This window comes from Aotus nancymaae, unplaced genomic scaffold (genome assembly GCF_030222135.1).
Source record: "Aotus nancymaae isolate 86718 unplaced genomic scaffold, 86718_ANA_hifiasm-v0.15.2.pri h1tg000009l, whole genome shotgun sequence".
Lineage (NCBI taxonomy): Eukaryota > Metazoa > Chordata > Mammalia > Primates > Aotidae > Aotus > Aotus nancymaae.
In genome coordinates, this window is record NW_026988420.1 from 2,963,527 (window position 1) to 2,979,378 (window position 15,852).

Below are 15,852 nucleotides of genomic sequence, written 5' to 3' on the forward strand. Positions count from 1 at the left end.
AATTTCATCAATAACTAAATTAAAATTTTTCACACGAGATATATTTTTTCAAGGAAGAAAGAACCAGAAAGAGCTGATGAAAACATGCTCAAGATTCCTAACATAATGAAACGTGATATGAAACATATACCATATTTGAAATGCACATTGAGTTTATGAACTGAAATTTCACAAAATCCCACTGGGACTATCCCTGGAGGAAAATTAACCTTTAATTATTAAACTTTTTGTTGATGCCATTGGCATCTTCTAAGAAAATATCAATTCCTTCAAAACACACAAAGATGTGTTGATATAATGCCAAACTCATATATACACATACACACAGAGACAAACACACAAATACATATATAATTACACGTTGCATTGATAACGTTAAATTTTTTGTGAAAATTATTTTACATGTGATGGTAAATTATGTATAGCAGTTGCTGTTTAGACAGTTTAGAAGAATAGAAGTAGAAGGAACAGTTAGGAAATAATCAGACTAATCCAGCTGACGTATCTATCATGGAAACAAAAAAATGTACAATAGGAAGTGGCTCTCTTTATATTTCAAACTAACATTGTGCTTTGATCAGCTACAGGGTGCATTTGTTTAAGCAGTTAGAAAGCAGACCCCGCGTGCTAGACTGGAAAAAACATTGGACGAGAACTGGGAAATCAGCCATGTGACCTTGTTAAGCTAGGGACATTAGTTTTCTATAGCCTCAGTTTCCTCATCTGTAAAATGGCCATAAAAAGCCCAGTCCTGCTTATTTCATGAAGATGATGTGATCAACTCCCTCACTTTGCACATGAGAAAACTCTTTTGAAGTCATATAGCTAATTGATGACAGTATCATGTTCGACATAAAAGTCTTTTGAAGGCTTGGACTTTCTGTAGGAACAAAGCTGCCATTGAAGCAACAGACAGGAAAGTGCTTTGAAAAATGTCACATGAGGGTTTCGTTCAGTACAAGTATTATGGACTATATCTGCCAAAGTCCTTTTGCGGCAATTAATTAGGAAATGCCTTTTGAGACTGTACCTGGACCTTCCGCAATAACCATCTTTCTTTTAAAATCAAAAACACTCTGTTTCATTTCTTAACAATGACACAAGAAGTAAACAATTAACTGACTTAATTCAAACACTGAAGTGGATTTTCAAGGACTTGACTCGCCCAAGCTAGTTTTCTACAAAGCCTAAATTAATCAGATAATTACTAATTCTCCCCTTTGTTTTGCACTGAGGAGAGTCTGCATTTGTTAAAATGATCCTAGTAGCAGAATAAACAGTCATTAAAAAAATGTTTTAATCCCAAATCTGAACTAAATGAGCAAGTTTCAAACACACTATTTATTTAGGCATCATCTCCAGCCATTGTTTTAAAAGGTTCATTTTCTTTATCTGAATGTGAACATTAATACCACTTTTGTGATTAAAAGGAAGATTTTAAGCAAACAAATTTTTAAAAATCAAACTAAACCAATATTTCAGGAGGTTGTGAACATGATTCATTATGTCGTTAGAAAAAAAAAAAAAAAGCAAATGCCTCTCCTGGCATAACTAAAAGCAACAGTTAAGTCTTTAAGATTAAATTCTTACTGACACACTTTAAAAATATAGTCAGTTTAGCATGGCTTTAAATAGCCTCCACTTAACAACTAGCAAAGTTTTTAAATTAAGTAAACAATGCTAATTACCCGCCTAATATCAAGAGGAAAGTGTAGAAAGTAATTTAATTAATTGGCTCTGAAAAATTAATTACATATGAAATGAGACTCATTAGAGCTTTCGGGTTTCATCAGAATTTCAGACTAAAGGATAACTGGTCTTATCACTTATGGTTTCTTTGTGGTTCAGCTAGCATAAAATAGACTTGTGATAATAATTAAATATTTTGCCCAAATAAATTTAGAACTAGAACATTAAAACAAACCTGTGTGAACAAAGTAACAGTGTTACTTTTCCACTGTATTTAGTTCTTATATTTCACTGTAAAGATACTACTCTGTGTGTGTGAGTGTGTGTGTGTGTGTGTGTGTGTGTGTGTGTGTGTGATGAACTGACAAAGAAATAACAATTTACTTTCAAATTCAGTACAGCAGTATAATTTGGTTTTGTCATGTGGGGCATTAGCTAAAGTGAAAATGTGACTAAAACACTTTATGTAACATAATAACTGTTGATTACTCAGATAGTTTTCATAAACAGTTGGCAAATTGTAACTTACAACAGCTGTCACTATAAATTTAAAGTAAATGTTAATTTAGAAATATTAACCTTGTGAATGTTTCTGTAAATAAGGTTTATGCTGTTTCCAAAGTTATAGAAAATCACTAGAGTATTTTTAGCCAAACTTAGTGCAACTTTTTCCTCACTGTTTTTAAATTCTTCAGTTTTACACATAAAAGGCTTTAATCATACTTTAATGGTTTTTCAGTGATTCCCTTGAGTGTACAAACTGCATAAGGAAATGTATTTGATAGATTTATGTCTTGGAAGTGAGAGAATAAATAAACTAAAGAAACAGTATTGCCAGAGATACATTTTACTCTTTTATATAAAAAAAATAAAGAAAGCATTTGCAACAAGCAAAGTTCCAGGGACTGTTTACTAAATAAGGTAACCTGTAAATACTTAGCAATTGTAGCTCACAGATCTCAGGGGCTGAAGTACCCGTTGCGGGCTAAAGTTACCACTGTTTTGTTTTGTCCTGTTTGTAAAACTCATTTCCAAGGAAAATTTGCATGACAGATTGCAAACCCTCTTGTATAAACTACTAAAACTTGCATCAAGTTCCATAGTTACTCTGATACACACATTCAGCCTAATGTAGTATTCAGCTGTATAAATGCTTTCTACAAAATTAATTAAAACCATTCTTTTCTCAGAACACATGCAAAAAATGCAATGAAAGCTACTACAAAACTTAAAACAAGTATCTGCAACATGCTGAGCTCTTTGCAGTACTCACCCGTTCAGCAACTTAGTTCCTCCTGGCAGCACTTCTATGCCAAATGCTTCTACCTTCCCAAAAATGTATGTCAGCACAAGCCCAGACGAAACTTCAAATCCAGGAAAATAAAATTAACCATGCAGATCAAAGGCAGACGAGCAGGGAGATGAAATGCCTGTAATCTGATCAGTGATCAGTTGCTGAACATCAAAGGCAGGGCTGAGTTTATATATACGCACGGATATCAAGAAAGTTCACTTTCAGCAGGTAGTCACCCTCCCGCCTCCTAGTCCACACATTCTTTTGTTAAACATGGATCACGTTGTTTTCCTCCCCTTTTTTGCAATGAGGCAATGCTGGTAGTTCTCCCATGCTTGGGCTGAGTGGCTGGATCTGTAGCTTTTTTGGTTCCCAAGCTGTGTTGTGGACTGTGTGTTGGAAGCTCTTCCTAGTGCCAGCGGGTCCTGCTTTATCCCTTTCATCTCGCTGAGCTGCAGATCCCATGACATCATTCAGCGCCGTGGGACTGGTAGGAGAGCTATAATTCAGCCTGTGGGGGAGTATAGCTCAAGAGAAGCCAGAGTTTGGCTGATTTCTAATCACGTTAGACTATTGTGCCTCACACAGGACAGTTTCTGTTATCTGTCTCCCAGCTGGAAAGGACAGCAACTGCTGCTGGATGCTTCTTGGGTGATAAGATCCCTGATGGATGGTCTCGCCAAATGACAGCATTTAATTGCCTCTTCGCTGATAAAAATCACAATTTCCTGCAGAGACTGAGTGTCAAATATTCAGCATAGTTAGATAGCACTATGAGACCACTCTAAAACACCCAAGGACACCAGCAGATGGACCGGATAACATTTTCACATTTTGTTTTCCTTTTTAAAGTGACAAGTCTTTAAGGATTTTAAGTAAACTGCCCTTTCTTTGAAACATACATTATTAGGATGCGATTGCCAATCAAACCAGGGTGTGTTAAGTAGTTAAGCAGCAGATAACCAGCAATTCATGAATAAACTGTCTTCCACTGGCTCACTTAAGACTTTGGGCAGAGACTTAATCTCACTCTTTGCCTTAGTTTGGGGCTCTGGAAATTAGATTTTAAAGCAATGTCTACTTCTTAGACATAATTCATTAATACTTGTTGAGCATTTAAAAATTCACAAAAGAAGAATTATATAGAACAAAGCATTTGCCTTTGTGATTATTCCAAAGCCATGTGCTTTGCCTTTTAGGTCTGTTTCTCATAGTTTGGACTTTCAACTCATTAAAAAATTACCACCTTAGCCTAATTATTTATATTTTAAAATTAAATATATTGCTCATTATTTAAAATTTTTAACTATTTTCCTTAACAGTATCAGATCGAATATAATATGATTATTTTATTTTTAGTATTTAGTAAAATAGAAGATAAGAAGAAATTTCATCTTCCTTGAAATCCAGGATGTGGTGCTTTTGTGATTTTCAGAGAGTTCTTTCATGGAATGAAGACAACTTTTTCATTTTGCAACAGAAACTCACCAACCTTTAGAAGGTAAGTTAAACTTATTTTTGCAAAACTTAAGGGATAGTAGAACTCAATCTTTTTAAATGTAACTTCCCTCCCTAACTGGTTTTGTCTAATTTTTCCTGATGTGATATTTGAAAATGTTGTTTCTGAAGTGTTTATTTCCAGACTTCTATGATTCTTGAATAATTTTAATAGCAAAATATTTGGTTTGAAGAGTTCATGAGTTCAGTATAACATTTAAATATTCCTCTTGATTTTTCAATGTCTCTTGTATAATATTTCTACCTTATACATCATTTCTCAAAAATGCACAGAGCTCAAACAGTATTTGAACTGGCAGGTGTGATGCTTAATGACTTCCTTAAAGCAGACCAGGAAAATTCCTGTGACACCTGGTCTTCACGTTTCCTGGGCTCCTTGAACTCATAAATACAAAGGAAATATTGACAAAGACAAAATATTTACAAGACATGTGCCCATTTTTTTCTGAGGTAGTCTAACCCCACCACCAACATGGAATCCATATTCCATCAGCCTGCACTCAGGATTAAAGGTTCCCGATACACTGATATATTAAATCAGAGGAACTAGACACTCTGTAAGACTCATTGGCTAAGCAAGTAGATTCTGTCTTTATAGAGTTCAACACCAGTAGAAATAGGTGAAAGACTGAATTAGGATTCTTATGTTCTACTGGAAGCATACAGGAAGCACTTGAAAGCAGGGACTTGAAGGAAAACCAGTCAAATGATCTTCAATTTATACATATCTACCCAAGCAAGATTTGTAGTTCAAGATACATCTAGCAATGCAATACCATCTCCAATGGAGGAGTTTATTCACCAAGTCCCTGAACATTATTTTGAATTGGTCCTCTTGTGGCCAAGAACTCCCAACATGTGAGATGAAAGGGGGATGAGGCTAGGGCCCCATGTGTCGCCTGGACGAGTGTGGCTAAAGGCCGGCCTGGCTGCAGGAGTGACCTCCTGACCCACGGCTCATTTAACACTGTGCCCAGCTGCCGAGCCCGCTTCATTATGAGGTGAGGCCTGGACCATTGTTGTTTCTGAACGGCACCAGGAAGGGGAGCTACTGCAAGGTTAGTGTGATTAAATCAGTGTGATGCTGTGGTGATAAGAGATCCGGCACTCCACTTGACATCACTTCTGTTGTATTGACTCCAAGTTACAGCATTTGATTGATGATTCCAGTGCCATGTTGCAGTACACTTGGCCCATCTTAGTCTCTTTGCCAAGCTGACTCTCAGCCACCTGGCTCTGCAACGTGGCTGCAGCAGCCATCGGATCCACAGAGGGGAGCTCCAGGCTGCATTTCAAAAGAAGTGGTCAGTGTCTGAGATGTCGGCCATGTCAGTTACCCTGATCTGATCACTACACCTTACAGATAAAGAATGTCATGAGGGGCCCATGAATATGTATAATTATTATTAATCAGTTAAAAAAATAAAATAAATGATGGAGAACTTCAATTGTTCATATCCAAGAATGGAGGAGCTGCCTGAGATTCTTGATGAGGGGGTGGGGTCTCATGTCACCCCCAATTGCCACTGTGTGCTATTTTCTTCCCGACACTTGGAGTGTGGCTCCTTTGTTTCTCTATCTTGACAGGTGGGTGCCATAAATTTTTACCATTGTAAGATATAGGTTCGGGTGATAACACAGCTTCTCCCTCAAGTTTCATCGTTTTTAGAGTTGTCTGCATGTCTTTTCTAATGCCATCTTTTCTAACTTTTCTATTCAGAGGCTACATCCTGGATTGTATCAGATAAGCACAGCTCTATTACATACATTGAGAAGAATAATTTCTGCATTTGTTTCATCTCAACACTTTTTAAAAAATGAAATAGCTCATGGTTATGCAAAGAACATGGATGCTGGAGTCCGAAAGGCCTGTGTTCAAATCTCTCTTACCACCTGTACTTTAATGACAGCTTAGGCAGTGTAGATGAAGCCTACTTAGTCCCACTGAGCTTTATCTTCCTAAGCTGCAGGAAGAGGATAACATCTGCCTCATTAGTGCTGCTGAAATTACAAACTTATTTGGAGAGCATCAAGCAGAATAAAGCCCTCAACAGAAAAGCTAAGGTTCGTTTCTTTTCTCTGTAACTATTGAAGTAAGTATGAAAGAACCATAGGAAGATGCCAGCATTTTAGCTGGGGGATCCAACTCTAACTTCAGTATTTTAAAGGGGCAGGGCAGGCTCTCACACAGCTTCTGGGCTGGTTTTTCAAAGCCCATGCGGTCCAGACATCCTCAGGTTCTTCACATGTTGGGACCACTTGTACATGATCTGGGACCAGTAGCCACTATCTGGGACCATCGTCCACATAATCGTAGAACAACAATGGCTCAAGCCTGCTCTGCATTGGATTGTATCCCACAAAATTCCCATGTTGGCATCCTGACTCCCAGCACCTGAAAACATGAGCTTATCTGGAGGTAGGGTCTGTACAGGGGTAATCAAGTTCAGATGTGGTCATTAGGGTGGGCCCCAATCCGGAATGACTGGTGTCCCTATATAAAGGGAGGTTTGGATAAAGAGGCAGACACTCATACAGGAAGAATGCTGTGTGGACATGAAGATGACCATTTACAAGCCAGGGTGAGAGGCTGGGAACAGACTCATCCTTCACAGCCTCAGAAGGAACCAACCCTGCTGACACCTTGGTCTCTGACTTCCAGCCCCCAGAACTGTGCGACAACACACGGCTGTTATTGAAGTCTGTGGTACATTGTTATCGCAGCCTCAAGAAAGTAATACAAAGCCACTATTCAACAAACTGCTAGGCAGTACAATTCCCATTTTCCTACATGTTTCAAAGCCTTACATTATCCTCATCAGTGTGCCCTCCAAGTTGCCTCCTGAAAAGCACCCACAGCTCTGTGGACACCCCTGCCCTGCTGGACTGCTTCCTCCATGAGCAGAAGGCTCCTTCCTTTTCTTAAAGGGCCAGTTTAGGGGTACAGTTCAGTGAAGCTGAGTATGACTGAAAGTCACTAAAGGTAACTGGGAGATAACCCAGTTTCTGGCTACTGTAAATAAAGCTGCCATGAACACCATGAGCCCAAAAGAGCCAATCCTTCTAAGTGGATCCCGAGTGGCTAACTGGGTCTAAATTAAAAATGGAGCCAGGTCACAAATGTAGTTTGCATTCTCTGAGAAACCACAGGTGCTCACATGACTTGGGGACTTTGTGGCTGGCTGTTCCTGTTTATGTCCCCAATTTGATGGCTGCTGGGAAGTCTCGTCTTGACACCTGGATCTAACAAATAAACTTGTGACCTGCATTGACCAATCAGAACCAAAAATGCCTGTATCCCTCATTTGCATAGTGGTCATTTGTATAGCAGACCAGAGTGGGAATCTGCACGGGAGCTTTTTCTATAAAGGATAACCTGTCTCTCTGTTCTCAGGGAGAGCATCTTTGTTTTGTATTGAAGGCTGGGTGCAAACTGCTCGTAGGAATAAAGCATTTCTGTTTTTTAAGGAAGATCCTTTTCAGTGGATTTGTTGACAACACTTGTGTACAAATCTTAGTGTGGACATATAGTTTCATTTTTGTTAAGTAAATACCTAGGAGTAGAAGATCTGGATTATATGGCGTATGTATGTTTAACTTCAAAAGAAACTGCCAAATTGTTGTCTAGAGTGTTTCTTCCAATTTACATTCCTGTTGGCAATATATGAGATTTCCATTTGCTCTACTTCCTTGGCAACACTTGATATGGTCAATCTTTGTCATTTTAACTACTTAAATGCAGTCTAGTGGTAGCTTATGATAGTTTAAATTTGAATTTTGTTGATGCTAGCACTCAATGTATATATAGAGTCTTTACTTTTTAGAACAGTTTTAGATTGACAGAAAAATTGAGCAGCTACTACAGAGATTTCCCATACATTCCATGTGCCCCACTTAGCTTCCCCTATTATTTGCATCTTGCATCACCATGATATATTTGTAATAATTAATGAATCAATATAGGTGCATAATTAACTAAAGTTCATAGTTTACACTGAAATTCATTCTTTGTGCAGAGACTTCTATGGAATTTTTTTTCTTTTTCAGACAGAGTCTCTTTCTGTTTCCGAGGCTGGAGTGCAGTGGCGTGATCTCGGCTTACTGCAACCTCCGCCTCCTGGGTTCAAGTGATTCTCCTGCCTCAGCCTCCCAAATAGCTGGGATTACAGGTGTGAGCCACGATGCTCTGCTAATATTTGTAGTTTTAGTGAAGATGGGGTTTCGCCATGTTGGCTAGGCTGGTCTTGAACTCCTGACGTCAAGTGATCTGCCTGCCTTGGCCTCCCAAAATGCTGGTGTGAGCCACCACACCTAGTCAGACTTCTTTGGATTTTGCCTAATGTATAATAACATGTGTTCACCATTACAGTTTTGTACAGAGTAGTTTCACTGCCCTAAAAATCCCCTGTGCTCCACCTACTCATCCCTCCTTCCCCTGGAGCCCCTGGCAACCACTGTTGTTTCTAAAGTCTCTATAGTTTTGCCTTTTCCTGAATGTTATATAGATAGAATTATAGGGTATGTAGCCTTTTCTCACTGGCTTCTTTCTTAGCAATATGCATTTAACTTTCTTCCATGACTTGCTGTGACTCCGTTGTCTGGATATAGTTTATCATTCACCTATTGAAGGACATCTTGGTTGCTTCCAGTTTTTGTGATAATGAATAAAGCTTCTATAAACATTCATGTGTAGGTTTTTGTGAGAATATAAGTTTTCAGTTCAGTTGAAGTAAATCCCTAGGAGCATGATTGCTGGATCACGGGGTAAGACTGCAGTTAACTTTTAAAGAAACTGCCAAACTGTCTTCCAAATACAAAATACAATGACATTTTGTATTTCCACCAGCAATGAATGACAGTTCCTGCTGCCCTACAGCCTTGACCACATTTGGGGTTATCAGTTGTTGTTGATGTTGTTTTTAATTTTAGTCACACTAATAGGTGTGTAGGGGTATCTCGTTGTTTAATTTGTAATTCCTAATGATGTATGGTGTTGGGCATATCTTCATATGCTTATTTACCACCGTGTATCTTCTTTGGTGAGGTGCCTGTTCAGATCTTTTGCACATTTTAAAACTGGGTAGTATGTTTTCTTATTGAAAATGCTCTCTCACTTCCACATTGCTCTCAAAAAGGTCAGATCAGTATTTGATATTGCCAGCAGTGTGTAAAATGCAAACACATTGTTTATGCAAAACCTCACCTTTGCCAGCATTGAATTGTATCAGTATTTTCAAATCCTTGACAGTTAAGAGTTTTAAGAGTTCTTTGTACATTTTGGATATAAGTCCCATATCAGATTTGTGTTTTATAACTACTTTCTCACCATCTATAGCTTGTCTTTCTAGTCCTTCAGCACTGTTAGCTTCAATTCTTAAAGGTCCCTCAGGCAAAACTGTAAATTAGAAATACTTATCCAAATTACTAGCCAATAGAGCAGCTAGTGATTTAAATAATCTGTCAGACCCAGAAGGTGCCAAAGTAACAGGCCGTTTGTGAATCAGGCAAAACTATCTGTTAAGTGGCGGTTCTGATACAACAACAGCAACAAGAACAAGTTAATTCAGCGATACACACATGCACACCCTGAATCAGTGATCGAAAGGGCACGTTATGCTGGAAACTGCCACTGACCATCCAATCGCACCCAGTTGCCTTCTGCTCTCCAATTTTGCAAAAGAGATTCTAAGTCACTCTGACCTGCCATATTGCCCTCTAAATACTTTGCTGAGCCCAGGCTGGCTTTTGGAGAAACTATCCAACTCATATCTTAAAATTAATCAAATGTTTTCCATTTCCTTTTCTGCCTCCTCAGCATTTATCCTGATTAATATATGAGGCTAATTATAAATCTTGGTTCTTAGTAGAGTCTGACAATGCTAACAAAAACTGTGGTGAAACAGCAGGAAAATGCAAAAGGAGGCATTAAGAAACATATTCAGGGCCGGGCGCCGTGGCTCACCCCTGTAATCCCAGTACTTTGGGAGGCTGAGGCAGGTGGATCACGAGGTCAAGAGATCTAGACCATCCTGGCCAACATGGTGAAACCCCGTCTCTACTAAAAATACAAAATAATTAGCTGGGCGTGGTGGCATGCGCCTGTAGTCCCAGCTACCCAGCAGGCTGAGGCAGGAGAATTGCTTGAATCCAGGAGGCAGAGGTTTCGGTGAGCTGAGATGGCACCACTGTACTCCAGCCTGGCACCTGGCGATAGAGCAAGACTCTGTCTCAAAAAAAAGAAGAAGAAAAAAAGGAAACATCTTCAGAATAACACTACCACTACCAAAAAAAAAGATCTGAGCTTCATTAGGAAGTATAATGTTAGATAAAGACAGACATGCCCTTAAAAATTGATTCAAGAAATGCCAGTCTAAATAAAGTCAAAACATTTAATAATGCAACCACCATCCAATGGAAAGAGCACCCAGCACAGAGTTGAGGCACAAAACACACAGAATAGTTAGAATAACTGGTGAAAATCAGGAACATACAAAATCTACTTTTGGGGAAAAAGGGAAAATAAAATGATCTTGCTAAATAAAACTCAACTGTAACGTCAGGAGGTAATACAGATGGAGAATCCTTCCATTTCAGAGGATGAGAAATAGGTTAAGAGAATATTTACAAATACAGCTTGTAGTATATCTTGAAAACAAAATTCTTAAGGCCAAATTAGTTTTTTTCTTCTCTAATATGCACAATGAAAATAAAGGCAGTTTTAACTGTGTAAGAAATCCTATTTGGCACCACATACTCAGCTTATCATAAAATTACTTTTTAAAAACTTTTTTATTTTTAGATAATTTTAGCTTAAAGAGGAATTGCAAAAGTAGTAGAGGAAGTTCTCATATCCTTCATACAACTTCTTTGTATATGAACAGCTTACATAATCATAGAACAATTGTCAAAATTAAAATATTAATCTTGGTACAATATTGTTCAATTAAACTACAGAATTTTTTCAGAAGATTCACTCTACAGCAAACCATTCTTTGGGTTTTGACAAATGCACAGTCATATATCCACCACCATGATTCCATCACCCACATTGTGCCTCTTTATATTCAACTCCAGGCCATTTTTTTTTTTAGATGGAGTTTCACCCTATCGCCCGGGCTGGAATGCAGTGGCGTGATCTGGGCTCACTGCAGTCTCCGCTTCCCGGGTTCAAGCGCCTCTCCTGCCTCAGCCTCCTGAGTAGCTGGGATTATAGGCACCTGCCACCACACCTGGCTAATTTTTTGCATGTTTAGTAGAGCTGGGTTTCGCCATGTTGGCCAGGCTGGTCTCAAACTCCTGACCTTAGGTAATCCACTGCCTCAACCTCCCAAAGTGCTGGGATTACAGGTGTGCACCACTGCGCCGGGCCTCTCCCCGCCTTTCTAACCTCTGGTAACCACTGCTCTGTTTTCACTCCCTGTGTCAGCTTGCCAAGTCATATATGTGAAAGATACAGGCTGTTTTATGAATATCTTCTGAGCTGTTTTCCAAAGTGGCTGCACCATTTTGCATTCCTTGCAGTTACATATGGTATTATTTCTTCTTCAGGTATCAGATGTTTATAAAGCATATACTACAACACAGTTACTATTTCTCATTAGCAGAAATTGACTACTTCTGGAACATTCTTAAGTTTATCAAGCTTACTTCCTATCTGCTGTATGAGTCTCAGAGTTTAGTTTCTATTTATTTTCCAGCTTTATAGATAATTGAAAAGCAAGTAAGAGATATTATTAGATGTAGATATAAGGAATTTTATGAGAGGAAACTGTTTTAGTCAACTTTTTACCTTCCAGTGTCCTAGTTAGATAGGCAGATAGCATTTCACATGGGGTGGCCTTGGCTTGAATTCCAGTACTTATAAGTGAACTTCTGAGTATGAGTAAGTCACTTGAAACTTCAGCTTTCTCGTTTCTGAAATGGGAATGATAAGAGCACCTACACCTAGGGTTCTTGTGAACATCAGAATAGTACTGGCATGTGGTGAGCATGGAACACACTTTAACTCTCAGCTATTTAAAGTGTTGCTAAAAAAATTGCCTTGTCATCTTTGATTGTAGCAGGTGAGAAAAAACGGTTTCCAGTTGGAAGAGAAAGTCTCTGTAATTCCACTTTTTCTAAGCATTTCTTACGTTGAAACAAAAAAAATATTTTGCATTTTGGCAAACAACGTATTTTATAGCATTTGAAAGTGGAATTTCCCTTTCAAATGAAAATTTGCTTTTTTGAAAATTGGTACTGTGGTATTGCAGTACTATACATATGAGAAATCCAAAGTGTGTTAGGACATATTTCAGAGGGAATATTTTGTTCATGTTAAAATTCATTGTTATGTATACACCATTCTTTAGATGGAGGTATGAAATCACAAATGAGATTCTCTTAAAATAAATAAAAAGAGAGGGAGAGGACAAAGTTCAGTGATTGACAGGGACCTTCTTACACAGGGACAGTGAGACAGTAAGCGAGTCTTCCACTATCGGAGGGGCATAGAGCCCCAAAAGAGAGGAGGATGTTTGGTGTTTGGTCCTTCGAGAGTACAGGAGCCAGGAGTGTGGCAGAGGCAGGCGTCTCCATGGAGACAGGAGGAACACCTGGGAACACAGGAGAGGTGGTCTGTGCGTGTGGGGGCGGGGAGAGTGTCGGGCAGGGCAATCTTTTGTGATTCTGCTGTTCTGGAGTGGTTCGGACTTCCTATAGACAGAGCAGGGACCTTGAGGAGCTGGGGAGACGCAGGACTTCTCGTGCTATGTCTGAGGGGGGGGTCATCTTGAAGGGCCAGATGTGAAGCAGGTGAATGGTACATACCAACTAGTAAAAGATGGAGGAAGTCCAGCTGGTGATGTCAGGAGAGTGATTAAAGGGGAAGAGCCCCGAGGTTGACTGTACATGGGGCGCAGGCAGGAGAGGCTGTGTGGGCAGAGGCAGGAAGGTGTCCAGCCCTCCCTTGAATGTCTTGTGATCTGATGGCTCCTTTGGGGTCTCTAAGAGGCTGAGGACACTGGGGAATTCTCAGTTTCCACATGCATTATGCTTGACTAGCTGCCTTCAGCCAGGTGCTGCGCAGGTTCTTAAGCAACTTCCCAAGTTCACAGGCCGGGAAACCAGAGGTCAGAATGGCTAAGTCACTTTCCAAGGTCATGTGGCTGAAATTTCATACAGTCAGGCCTGTGTCACTCTAGATCACACTATTTCACTATTATCTTCTTTTTTTTAAAATTATCTTATTTATTTATTTTAAATTTATTTATTATACTTTAAGTTCTGGGGTACATGTGCAGATCATGCAGGTTTGTTACATAGGTATACACGTGCCATCGTGGTGGTTTGCTGCATCCATCACCCCATCATCTACATTAGGTATTTCTCCTAATGCTATCCCTCCCCAGTCCCCCCACCACCTGCTATTCCTCCCCTAGCTCCCCATCTCCCCAGGCCCCGGTGTGTGATATTCCCCTCCCTGTGTCTGTGTATTCTCACTGTTCAACACCCACTCATGAGTGAGAACATGTAGTGTTTGGTTTTCTGTTCTTGTATCAGTTTGCTGAGAATGATGGCTTCCAGTTTCATCCATGTTCCTACAAAGGACATGAACCCATCATTTTTTTATGGCTGCGTAGTATTCCATGCTGTATATGTGCCACATTTTCTTTATCCAGTCTATCATTGATGGGCATTTGGATTGGTTCTAAGTCTTTGCTATTGTAAATAGTGCTGCAATAAACATACATGTGCATGTGTCTTTATAATAGAATAATTTATAATCCTTTGGGTATATACCCAGTAACTCAAGTAACTAGGACCACAGGCACATGTCACCATGCCTGGCTAATTTTTTGTAGAGATGGGATTTTGCCATGTTGCCCAGGCTGTTCTTGAACTCCTGGCCTCAAGTGATCCACCTGCCTTGGCCTCCCAAAGTGCTGGGATTGCAAGTATGGGCCACTGTGCCCAGCCTTATACCATACTTTTACTGCACCTTTTCTGTGTTTAGATACACAAATACCATTGTTACAGTCCTCAGTACAGTAACATGCTGCACAGGTTTGTAGCCTGGGAGCCAGCCATAGGCTATAGCACAGAGCCGACTTGTGTAGTAGACTATATTATCTAGATTTGTTTGTAAGTACACTCTGTGATGTTCACACAATGATGAAATCACCTAATGACACATTTCTCAGAATGGATTCCCATTGTTAAGCAGTGCATGACTCTATTTTCTCCCAGTCTGTAGCTTGTCTTTTCATTTTTTATTTTATTTTAAGTTTTTTTTGAGACAGAGTTTTGCTCTGCTGCCCATGCGGGAGTGCAGTGACATGATCTCAGCTCACCACAACCTTTGCCTCCCAGGTTCAAGAGATTCTTGTGCCTCAGCCTCCTGAGTAGCTGGGATTACAGGCTTATGCCACCAGGCCCGGCTAATTTTTGTATTTTTAGTAAAGATAGGGCTTTGCCATGTTGTCCAGGCTAGTCTTGAACTCCTGGCCTCAAGTGATCTGCCCGCCTTGGTCTCCCAAAGTGCTGGGATTACAGGCATGAGCCAATGGTCCCAACCTTTTCATATTTTAAACAGGGTATTTTACAGGAAGTTTATATTTCAATGAAGTCCAATTTATCAATTTTTCCTTTTATGGGTGGCGATTTTCGTGTTATCTTCTCTTAATTAAATCAAATATCTTTCTAAAAGGGTGTTTTAGTTTTCACAAGCACAGAGCTTTGCCACTGAAGTGTTAAGGCTTCTGAATTTTGCCCCGGGGCTTCCTGGGCCACAGAAATCACTACAGGAGGCTTATGGACTTCCCCTTAAAAAAAAAAAAAACTATTGTAAACAGTGCTGCAATGATTTTTTTTTTTTTTTTAAAGGGGGAGTCCATAAACCTCCTGTAGTGATTTCTGTGGCCCAGGAAGCCCCGGGGCAAAAGTTAGAAGCCATCAATAGCGAAGACCTAGAACCAACCCAAATGCCCATCGATGATAGACCGGACAGGGAAAATGTGGCACATATACACCATGGAATATTATGCAGCCATCAAAAACGATGAGTTCGTGTCCTTTGTAGGGACATGGATGAACCTGGAAACCATCATTCTTAGCAAACTGACACAAGAACAGAAAATCAAACACCGCATGTTCTCACTCATAGGCGGGTGTTGAACAATGACGACACATGGACACAGGGAGGGGAGCATCACACACTGGGGTATGTTGGGGGGGAAATAGGGCAGGGACAGCGGCGGGTGGGGAGTTGGGGAGAGATAGCATGGGGGGAAATGCCAGATATAGGTGATGGGGAGGAAGGCAGCAAATCACGCTGCCATGTGTGTACCTATGCAACAATCTTACATGTTCTT

At 39.8% G+C, this 15,852-nt stretch overlaps 1 protein-coding gene across 2 annotated transcripts in view; it reads right to left on the reverse strand.

Annotated features, from left to right (window-relative positions):
* Positions 1 to 3,702, reverse strand: part of TNFRSF19 (TNF receptor superfamily member 19) — a 107,316-nt gene extending 103,614 nt beyond the window's left edge. Inside the window, exon 1 of one of the 2 annotated variants that reach the window (XM_012441496.3) lies at positions 2,963 to 3,700. The gene's annotated coding sequence lies outside the window, so the exon portion shown is untranslated. Of the gene's footprint in view, positions 1 to 2,962 lie in introns of both variants that reach the window. The other variant, XM_012441491.3, reaches the window with a different exon arrangement.
* Positions 3,703 to 15,852: the final 12,150 nt, after the last annotated feature.